This window comes from Emydura macquarii, unplaced genomic scaffold (assembly GCF_026122565.2).
Source record: "Emydura macquarii macquarii isolate MOO-44397 ecotype Brisbane River unplaced genomic scaffold, CSIRO-AGI_Emac_v2 contig_1045, whole genome shotgun sequence".
In the NCBI taxonomy this organism is placed as follows: domain Eukaryota; kingdom Metazoa; phylum Chordata; order Testudines; family Chelidae; genus Emydura; species Emydura macquarii.
Genome location: NW_027131182.1, coordinates 9,733,061 through 9,743,803, shown reverse-complemented (window position 1 = coordinate 9,743,803; position 10,743 = coordinate 9,733,061). Strand labels below are relative to the sequence as shown.

General features: G+C 43.1%; 1 long non-coding RNA gene across 1 annotated transcript; it reads left to right on the top strand.

The window, feature by feature from the left end:
- Positions 1-5,892: 5,892 nt before the first annotated feature.
- LOC137151286 (uncharacterized) lies at positions 5,893-10,413 on the top strand. Its single transcript, XR_010919231.1, has 3 exons — positions 5,893-6,381; positions 8,151-8,203; positions 10,328-10,413. It is a non-coding gene; the product is annotated as an uncharacterized lncRNA (long non-coding RNA).
- Positions 10,414-10,743: the final 330 nt, after the last annotated feature.

The following is a 10,743-nucleotide window of genomic DNA, read 5'->3' as shown; positions in this document are numbered from 1 at the left end:
ATTAGAGAACTTGATCTTTGGCTACAGTGTTAGTGAGCAGATAATCAAACACCGCGGCTATAATTCACCTCATGAGACACCAGCACCTAGCTTCATTAACAATATGAAATGTGTATTTCCTCACATGGGCATGGCCAAAGTGGAACTTAATCAGAAACAATTCAGACCATATGTGCATGCTTAACCTGGGGCGAGGGATGTAATTATCGCCAAATATAAAACAACTAATGGAACAAGTGGGGCTCACACAGGCCTGGATACTGAAAGTTTAACAGCAATATTTGAGCCAGATGCTTCTACTCAGTGGCCTGAGGATTTGGTCCTAAAATCCTAGTCAAAATACCTAAAGAATTATCTTGCCGGATAAATATATGGTGAGTAACCCATCCAAACATGGCGTTTTGAAAGGGAATTTGCTTGTAATCAATAGCTGGCAAATTTACAGCAGATTAAATCTGAAATTCCAGTGGATGATAGAGATCCTGTTCGAACCAGCAGTGAACCTGAAGCCATTTATCAGAGATGCAGAAGAAAGTGTCTCAGTAGATGCTGAAAGAGAAGTCCAAAGTTTTCTATAGAGGTGGGGATCTGTCCCACGTCTCCAGTCTGCAGACGTGTATCAAGTCATACAACCAGCAACCTATACAGTGCCTCATATGCTATACAAAGAAGTAAAGGAATATCTGCAAGATCTCCTAAACAGGAGATGGATCACAAAATCAAAGTCATCCTCATAATCACCAGGGGTGCATGTCCAGAAAATGGATGGTAATCTACAACTCTGCATCGCCAGATACTTCGATTGAGCAACGTCAAAAAAAGTTTTCAACCAGCTGATTAATTCCTTTATACAGCCACCTATCATGATTTTGCCTTAGCCTTTATCCTTCATGTAGATGGTTCCAATAAGAGATTAGGTGCAGTTTTATACCAATGTTAGGAAGGAAAATGAAGTAATTGGTTATCGATCAAGAACACTAACTGCAGTTAAGAAAGTTATCATCTTCGTTCAGGAAAGCTGGATTTTCTGGCTTTTAAATAGGTTGTAACTGACGAATTCCATGACTACTACTACTATACACAGTCCTTCATGGTTTACAGTGAAAACTAACCTATGTTTTCATCTCTGCCAGACTGAATGCCACAGCAAACTGGATGGTTAGAGAATTAGCTGACTTTAATGTCAAAGTTAGATATAGTCCAGGGAAATCTAATGTAGCAGCATAGCTTTATCCAGAATGCCTCTTAATATGGAAAAATGACAGAATGCACAGAATAGACAAGCAAAGATGTTGTTAATGCTGTTTTACAAAGAGAAGCAAGATATCTTGATTAGCAGTTATTACTACAAACCCTTTAGCCACAGAAGACTTCTCCATGGGTATTAAATCCACCAAAAGGCCAATTACATAAGAAGACATTTTTGCAACTCAGAAGGAAGATCCAGCTATTTCTAAAATTCTTCATTATAACTCCTTGGGGCACAAGCCAAATGACCAAAAGAACACAGGAGGATGTGGTAAGATCTCTGCCCTACATGAATGGTATCGGTTGCATTTGGATACAGATGGAATACTTTATCAGAAAACCAAGTTATGAAATCAACTGGTAATACCTGCCTTCTGTATTGTTCAGGTAAATCAAGAACATGAAGAGATAGGATATTTAGAAGCAGAGCGAGTAATCAGTCTTGCAAGAAATTAGTTTTATTGGCTCCAGATGAAGAGGGACATTGAACATTGTCACTAGAGTCTGTACATGAGTGAAGCAAAATAAATCTCACCAGCCTACCAGAGCTCCACTAACTAATATAGTTACAATAGAGCCATTTGGGCTTGTATCAATAGATTTCTTGGATCCAGACAGATATAAAGAGGGATATGAATACATCTTAGTCATAATGGGTCATTTCACTAGGTTTGTCCAACCCTACCCTACCACCAAAAAGTCAGGCAAGACAAGATCTTCAATGACTTTGCTTTAAAATTTGGTTTCCATAAAATAATCCATCATGACCAAAGAGCAAAGTTTGAAAATAATGTATTCAGAAGGCTACAGCACTAATGTAAAATTGAAAAATCTTGCACAATGCTATGTGACCCACAGGGCAATTGGCAAGTAGAAAGGCTGAACCAAACTCAGTCAGCTATGTTGAGAACTTTTCCAGAAGAACAAAAGTCAAACTGGAAGGACTCTTTTAATAAGTAATCTATGCCTATGATTACACACAAAATGAGGCTATCGGGTTCTCACTCTTCTCTTTATTAAATGGAAAATCATGACATCTGCCCACTAACATTTCATTTGTTTACCTATATATTCTGAATCTGCACCTGGGAACTATGACAGATATTGCAAACCGATGCAGTATTTTGGGGATCATATTGTATAAGTTAAGGTATCATTGTGGGCCAGGGAGTATATGCAACTCCAGTGGGGAGGGTTACCACAAATCCTTCAGGAACCAAAACCAGTGGAGGGTGTTGAAAGCGAGTCACTGAAACTAAACAATGCTAGAGAGGTACCACCCCCTGGAGTGGTTTAAATATACTGGTTTATTTAAACTGGGTTTTCCAGAGACTAGGAGACAAAGAAAGAGCTTTTAGTATAAAAGGATTATCTTGAACAGACACATGGCCTTCTTTCTGATCAAGCAAACAGACAGGACCTTCTGTCCAAGGGGGCCCCTCATTCTTTGCAGAATTATTGGAGAAACTTTGGCTTACTAGGGCCCCATAAGACTGATGGGTAACTCCTGGTATGTTTAGTGTGTGTTTAAATCTCTTTATTCTTTTTATTATGTTTTCTCTGTAATGCTTTTACCTTAAGAATAAGTGTGCTTGCTTAGAAAGAGCTGTGTGGTAACTTGTAACTGCTGGCAATACACTGTTCATCGACCTTGGCAAGGGAGCAATGCATAGTGGCCAGCTACAGGCAGACTGGCTTGTGGGGGATATCACAGTGTAAGGCGGGGAGCTAGGCAACTTTAAAACTCCAGTCAGGAAGGAGAGAGACCCGGGTCTCCACCCAAGGGAGGTGATGCCTTGGAGGTGAAAACATTAAGTGGTGCCCTCCAGGGACCACAGAAAGAGAGTACTTGTGCAGTTACCCTGAAACTGTGACAGGGACCATAAAGATTATCCTAAAACAGGAATGGAAACAGCAGATGAAAGAAACTTGTGAACTGGCATCAAAATGTTCTAAAAAACCTGCTGCTCAAGGAAACAATCATGACCAGAAAGTGCCTAGGGCTGCATTCTTGCCATGTGACGCAGTATTTGTCCTGAATCTTTCAGAGAGAGGGGGACCACATAAATAAAGATCCTGTTGGAAAGATAAGATTCATGTAGTACTTGAAAGGAAAGGGGATAGCCCAGTCTATGAAGGAAAAGCAGAAGATGGACTAGGATGTGTTAGAGTTCCTCACCTCAGTCATACTTCCCTGTGACTTCCTTGCCCCAGAAATAACACCACACTCTAAATCACCACAGTGGAAGACACAGAACAAAGCAAATTAGTGCAATAAGAGATCAAAATGAGGACAGTCATTTGGACTCCAGTGATTCTGATAGTAAGAGTGACAATGAACTACATTGTGTGATGGTACCAGATACTGCCCATGGCAAAGAGACTCTGAATCCAGAGGCAGAAACATTTCACTTACATCTGGAAGTGATGAAGCTGATGTTCCTGTAAACTTGGAAACTGCTGATCAGGCTGATGTGGCATTCGCACCAGCCACAGAAAGACAGGAATGCCAAAATGAGACCATGGAGCCCCAAACCACTAGTGCACAAGACAATCAATCATCAGAACAATCCACTGACATGTGAGGTTGTCTGACTAGAGAGAGAAGAGCCCCACAGACACTGAAATATGGTCAGTTAGGGACACCTACTTATCAGTGTCTAAATCCAGCTATGGGACTGGTGAATGCACCCTGGGGTTATCCTCACGTTTGTCACATGTCATACCAAATGTCTATTCCTGTACCTTATCCTTTATACTAGCCATTATTGATGTGATATCGGTAAATGAAGTTGTGATGCTGTCTGGATTAGAGGGATCATTTATAATATTATTTAAACATCAATATTTCAAAATTAAAATAATTCATATGAGATAGACCATGTCAGATACCATTAGAAAGGTTATAATTTGCTAAATATGATTATATTGTTTATGTGTATGTGTCATATGTGTATTGTAAGTTATGGATATGTTTGATACATCTGTATTTCAACTTGTGCTGTGTTTCTGGGCGACACCGCAGACTGGATGGCAGCAGCAATAAGCCTGCTTAATGGCCCATTAAGAGAACTCAAAGGTACAATGAACCCAGGGAAAGAACCAGGGGCTACACCTTATGAGTCACCAGGACTTGCCCAGGTGACCCTGGACTCCATCTTGTTTCTGTGAATTTTCACAAGCTGCATGGCAAAAGGCAGCTGCTCCATCCCATGTTGTCTTCATTCCTGCTTCCTACCTCTGAATCAACTCCTCTGCAACTGAAGCTGTGAAACAAAGGAGACCCATCCAAGTACTGGATGTACACCAAAGGGACTGTACAAACCTGCAAACTCCACAGTTCCTCTGAGAATCTGATATATATGGACTTTACAGACATTTGTATGTATCTGATTGCTTTGACCAATTTAACATGTCTCGTTATTTGTTTCTTTCCTTTTAAAATAACCAATTAGTTTTAGTTACTAAAGGATTGGCTGGCAGCGTGGTATTTGGGTAAGATCTAAACTTCTATTGATCTGGCAATGTGGGGGTAAGGAGAACATTTTGGTAAAGGGAACAGAGTTTTAAATAACTTATCTCTTTACTCTTTTCTCTTTTTCAGTTGCTGACTGGGAGCCAGAGACTGAAATGCAGTACTGAAATGCAGGACCGAAATGCAGTAAAGGGGAATATGTATTTTTTGTTTTAGCTTCTTGAGAACCAGTGTGGGGAATCAGAAGCACTGTTTGTGACTGGCTGGGGAGTCTAACTTCAGTGTTACCCACCAGTCCTGAAAGAATCTGCTCTCCTTTTGCAGCCTGCCCTGCCCTGCCCTAGGCACAGATGGGTCACAGAAGTCATATTGGCTTTGTAAAACGGCACTCACCTCTTGAGCACTTGGGTGTAGTACCACAGTCCTTGTCTTGTACCTAGCATCCCCTGCAGGCTTTGTGGGTCTTCAGTGGCTTGGCCATCTGGCCAAGTCACAAACTCCAAATGAACCCCTTCTGAGGGTATTAAAGATAGATCAATAGATAGTCTCTTTGTCCTCACTAGGACCTTCAGCTTCAGCTCTGGGCCCTTTAAACTCAGCCCTTTGTTCAGGCTCCCAACTAAGCCCTCTCCCTTTCTTGGGGTTTATGCTACTTTACCTGTGGCTGATAGAGGAACACCAGTCCACCCACTACTACAGGTTCCAGCCCAGGCACTCTGTAAACAGCAACCACGTACTGCTCAGTTTGATTGGTTGCTGCTACTTCCCTGGACCTCTTTCTACCAGGCCCTTTTACCTCAAGCCCTATCTCTCCAGTTCTTCTCTATCCCTCTTAATCTCTTCTCAGTTCAGGAGCCTCCTAACTCTCCATCATGAAGCTGGAGGGGGCATCAGGAAGTTTCTTCCCCAGCTGGCCCTTTTCTAATCCATCCTTTTACCTTCAGGCTGGGACAGTTCAGCTGCTGTCTTCTCCCCGTTAATGCAGGGCCCTGCAGGATCCTCCTTACTCCCTGTTGTATCTGTGGGCATCTGCTCTGCTATGAAGGAGGAAGAAGCAGCATTTGTATTGACCCTTCTCCCAGCTCATTCATTATTGGCTGGGTGAGAGGGGAGCCTTGCCCCACCCTCTCTGCATGGCTCCTGGCCCCATGCCCTTAAAGGGACAGCAACAGGATTTCTTCTCCAATTACTATTCATTCCTCTCTGGCTCTATCCTTCTTAGGTCTCTATATCTCTCTCTGTTGAACCCTTAATGAGCCATGCCACATATTGGAGTGGGCTAATCATTAGGCGCTACAGCTTTTAAGGGGAAGACAAGTCATTATAGGCTTATGGAATGGATATTGCTCTAAATGAATTGTTTAATAGTTCTGGATAGTTTGTAATTATGTTAATTTACTATTTTTTCTAAATAGCTTGTCCTATGCCCAGTGACTTGGAGTTACATGGTTATACCATTGATCATGTAGTCATATCTTCTATCTTTGGGGATTTCAGGCATTCAGAACTGACTATTCAATTGGATAGTGGAACTAAAATTACTACAGAAACTTTCTGCTTAATGTGAAATAAACTGAAGAGAGATGCAGAAGTTTTCACAAATCAGTACCAGAACTCGTGACAGAGGAGAGACCCAAAGACTCAATTGAGAAAAACAGGTAGAGCTTGTGGAATTCATGGACTACTGCTTATACGTTGGATGGATGGATGGATGCTACTATTTTGTTAGTAGACATGTTGTGATGACATTACATTTACAAGAGGGAGTGAACCACTCATAAAAAGGCTTGAAAGAATTAGATTTTTATTTTTATTAGATTTTATTGAATGTCAATTTTACTGTGCACATACACAAATATTTCCCTTGATAATAACTGAAATTTGCAAGTAGGAAAAGAAAAATGCTACTTGAGAACTCCTTAGAGTTTGATTTAAGGATATCTACTTTATATGTTTTGACATGTGATGTTGACAATTTGTTTTTTAACGGTTGAAAAACTTTTAATGTTTTGAATCTCAGTGTCTGTCATTAAATAATTGTCTGACCCCTTATTGTCTGACCTCCACAAAGTTTTGCGCAATTGTAAAAGTTTAAATAGATAAAAATTAAAAAAAATAAAAAGCCTAAAAATAAACATTGAATGTTATCAATTGAAATTATAAACAAATTAAAATCAAATTCTGCTAAGCCTATTCATAAGGGAATAGATTTATAGATGCCCTGTCCCTCTGAGGATTGAAGGTGTGCTGAAGGAGCTAAAGGGGACAGTTCTGATTGCAGCAGCAAAGTGGGGTATTCTTTAAAAGGACTTAGCAGCAAAAGAGCTTGTGTAAGCTGTATTTATTTGAGGGTTTTTATACTAAATTTAATAAAATTCCAGTTTTAAAACTGTCACTGGTCTGGGTGTGTAACTTTTTTACGCAGCCTAACACAATGGGGCCTCGATGCCGACTGCCAGTGAGCACTAGCGTAATACAAATATTAAGTAAATATGTAAATGCTAAATAGGTGTAAAGAAATCTAAGATGGTTTAACTTACAAACCAAGAGGCGGGAAGAAGGTGTAAAAGTGTGAATTCATTGGTGAGAGTGGTTTAACATAGCCCTCTTACAGTCTCCTTGTCAGTGGGTGGTTGTGCTTAGTGGTTGGCCTTAGGAGTCAGGCCTAGCGGCTAGAATTGGAGTTGGTATCCAGAAATTGGAGTCCAGGATCAGAACCACAGTCAGAGGCCAGATGTCAGAGCCAGAAGTCAAGAATTGGAGGGTCAGAATCTGGCATGAGGCAAGGCAGAGGCAAAGTAGGAGCAGGTCTGGAACGAGGCAGTAGCAGGAGCTATCGCAGCTGTGGGCAAATGGTTTGAGCACGTGCTGGACTGCTGTTGCTGCTGGGATTGAGAACCAGGTCAGCTGCACTTGTTAGGTTGCCTAGAGACTGGCTCTGCTGCAGGCCCTGATTCCTGTCAATACCCCTCCGTTAAGTGCCCCTCCCAGGGGCTTCAAGGCACTTCCAAAGGAACTCTTAAAATAGAGCTGGGGTGTGGATGTTCTTTACTGGTTCTCAAGACTGGTCATCTGGACTGATACCTTCTCCTAAATTTCTGAGATCTGAGGATTTGGTGGACCAAGTAATCCTCCTGTCTGTGAACCATTATGGGTGGCAGTGGTGTGTTGGAGCAGTTTGGGTATGGGTTCTCAGTATAGGGCTTTAAAAGTGAGATGTAGAAGACAGAAGATCTTCAAAGACTTGGGCAGCTATAATCTGAAGGCCACTGGGTTCACCTGTTCTATAATCTTGAAGAGGCCCAGGTATTGGTAGTCTAGTTTGGCAGATGGATGTCTTGATTTAAGATTCTAGACAGAGAACCAAGCCTTCTTTCGTATGGCCAGATTTTGGGCAGCCTGACAATCTTGATCCACCCTGTTATAGGCTTCTTTGGAGGACTGCAAGTGTTCCTTGAGCTCCTGGTGCACCCAGAGTAGGTGAGTGGTCAGTACTGAGGAATACATGGGCAAGTCTGGATGAATGTAAGGTTTGTGGCCAATGGCCGGCTTCCCTCTAGTGGATCTCTGCTTTGCTCCTGTGGGGGGGGCCAGGAAAATGCCCGTCACCCCGTCTTCCCTGGGGGAGGGGGAAGGGACCCAGGCCGACCCGCTCCTCCGGGTCCCAGGGGCCCTATGAACCGCAGCGGTATACTGCTGGCTCTGTACTTTGAAGCTGCAGTCTCTTCCCCTGGGCTACTTCCCCCCTCAGTCTTTCTGGCCTCTCCGGTCCTATGTCCTTGCCGGGCTCATACCTCCTTTCAGAGTTCTTCCGCTCTCCCACAATTCGCTACTTCGGTCTGCTATTTCGCTCCGCTCCGCTCCACACAGCACAACACCTCTGCTTCCTCCACCTTGTGCCCTGTGTGTTTGGGGCGGAGCCCTTTTATGGAGCACCTGGCTGATCCCTAACTGGCCTCAACTGGCTCCCACTTGCCCCTTCATGACTCCAGTTAGGCTGCAGGGAATAAAGCCCTGATCATCCTAGGGCTGATATACCTCCCTTCGCATACTCTCCTGCCGCCCTCTGCCCTTGATATATCACAGGTTGAACATCATAATTTGAAAAAAAATGGGCTATGTTGGGTGGAGATATAGATTGCATTGTTATTGTGAATTCATTGTAGCACAGCAGAGGAAGTCAGTCGTCCCGGTGGTAACTCAAAAAGCAATGAAGATACTGCTCCAAGATTTGGTTTGCCCTCTCTGTTTGCCCATTAGTCTGTAGATGATACATGACTGAAGCGAGGAACTCAATGACAAGGAGGTCTGAGAAATTTCTGCCAGAATTGGGAAATGAATAGGAGACCCTGATCTGATGCAATGCCAATTGGTAACCTGTGGTAGTGGAAGACATTTTCCGGGAAGAGTTGAGTCATCTCTTGTGTGGTAGAAACAATACAGCATGGGATGAAGTGTGCCATCTTAGTTAGAAGGTCAATGACAACCAGGATTACAGAATATCCCTGGGAGCGTGGCAGTTCTGCAACGAAGTCTATTGATATAGTAGATAAAGGCTGCAGCAGCATGGGCAGATGCTGGAGGAGACCAAGGGGTTTTGATTATGGATTCTTGTTATGGGCTCAGAGATCAAAGGATATAATTCTTGATGTAAACTCATGGGGGGCCTGGCCACCAGAAGCTACTCAAGATCAGATTCCAAATGGCAAATCATGGCAGAGTTTCAACACTTGAAACATAGTTTGTTGTTCCTCCAGAACCTAACTACAACCCTTGCAACAGAGGAGGCCATTCTGTAGTCAGAATTGTGAGCTGGGTCAGATATCTGCATTGTTCAGGGTCTAATGGATCTTGGTTGAGAATGGGTCAGCAGGAAGCGGAGGGAGGATATCAGATTGCTGTCAATCATTTTGTTGACAAAGTTGAATACCTAAAGCACAGTGGCAGAAGGCTCTTTGCCAGGTTTGAGATTTGTCTTTGCAGGATAGGGCTTCCACCTTCCTGTTTCTTGTCCCTGGGTGGTAGGTTGCAACAAAGTTGAAGTGAGTGAAGAAGGAACAGTGGATCTAGTGTTGGTTGCGGTATCTAGCAATCCATAAGTATTCCAGATTTGTGTGGTCCAACAGGATTTGTATCTGGAATTGGGTTTCTTGTAGGAGGTGGCGTCACTCCTTAGAAGCTGCCTTGAAAGCCAGTAGCTCCCAAATATCATAATTTTTTTCCAACTGCGTTATCTTCAGAGAATAAAAAGTATAGGGGTGGAGTATATTGCTGGAGCCTATATGTTGAGATAATACTGCACCTATGGCAAAGACTGAGGCATTGGTCTTGATCATAAATGGTCTAGTGGGATCTGGGTGAAACAGTGGACCAGGTGATCCAGATCCCTTCTTGCAGGAGTGCCCTTATTGGTGCAACCAAACTGGAGAATTCTTTAACAAATCGCCTGTAGATATTGGCGAATCACTGTAGCCTGCCTATGTCCTTGGGTGTGGCCTAGTCAGGTATTGCAACCACCTTATGTGGGTCCATAGTGAGTCCCTCAGGCGAGATGCTATATCTCAAAAATTTCACTGAGTCCTTATCGAACTTTCATTTCCCAAGCTTTGCACAGAGCTGGCTTTCGCAGAATCTCTCAAAGACAATGCACACATGAGGATTGTGGGGGTCCTGACTTCTGAAGAAAATGAGGATGTTGTCCAGGTAAATGACGACAAATTGATCCAGCATGTCCCTAAGGAAGTCCTTTATGAAATGCTGGGATTTGGAGATGTGTTGGGCACTGACTGGCCATCATCAGAGTACCATCTGACAAGTCTGGACTGCTGGGGAGAGGGGAAGGGCATTAACCCAGCCAGGACCCCCCCCCTCTTGGGAGTTGACATTTGCTGACACAGGCCTTGGTAGGGCAGTTCAATTCAAAGTGTCCTGGTTCCCTGCAATATAGCCATAGGCCTGATTCCCGGCATTCATTCCTCTCTATGGCAGAAAGGTGGGTCCAACCCTGATTGACTTGCTTG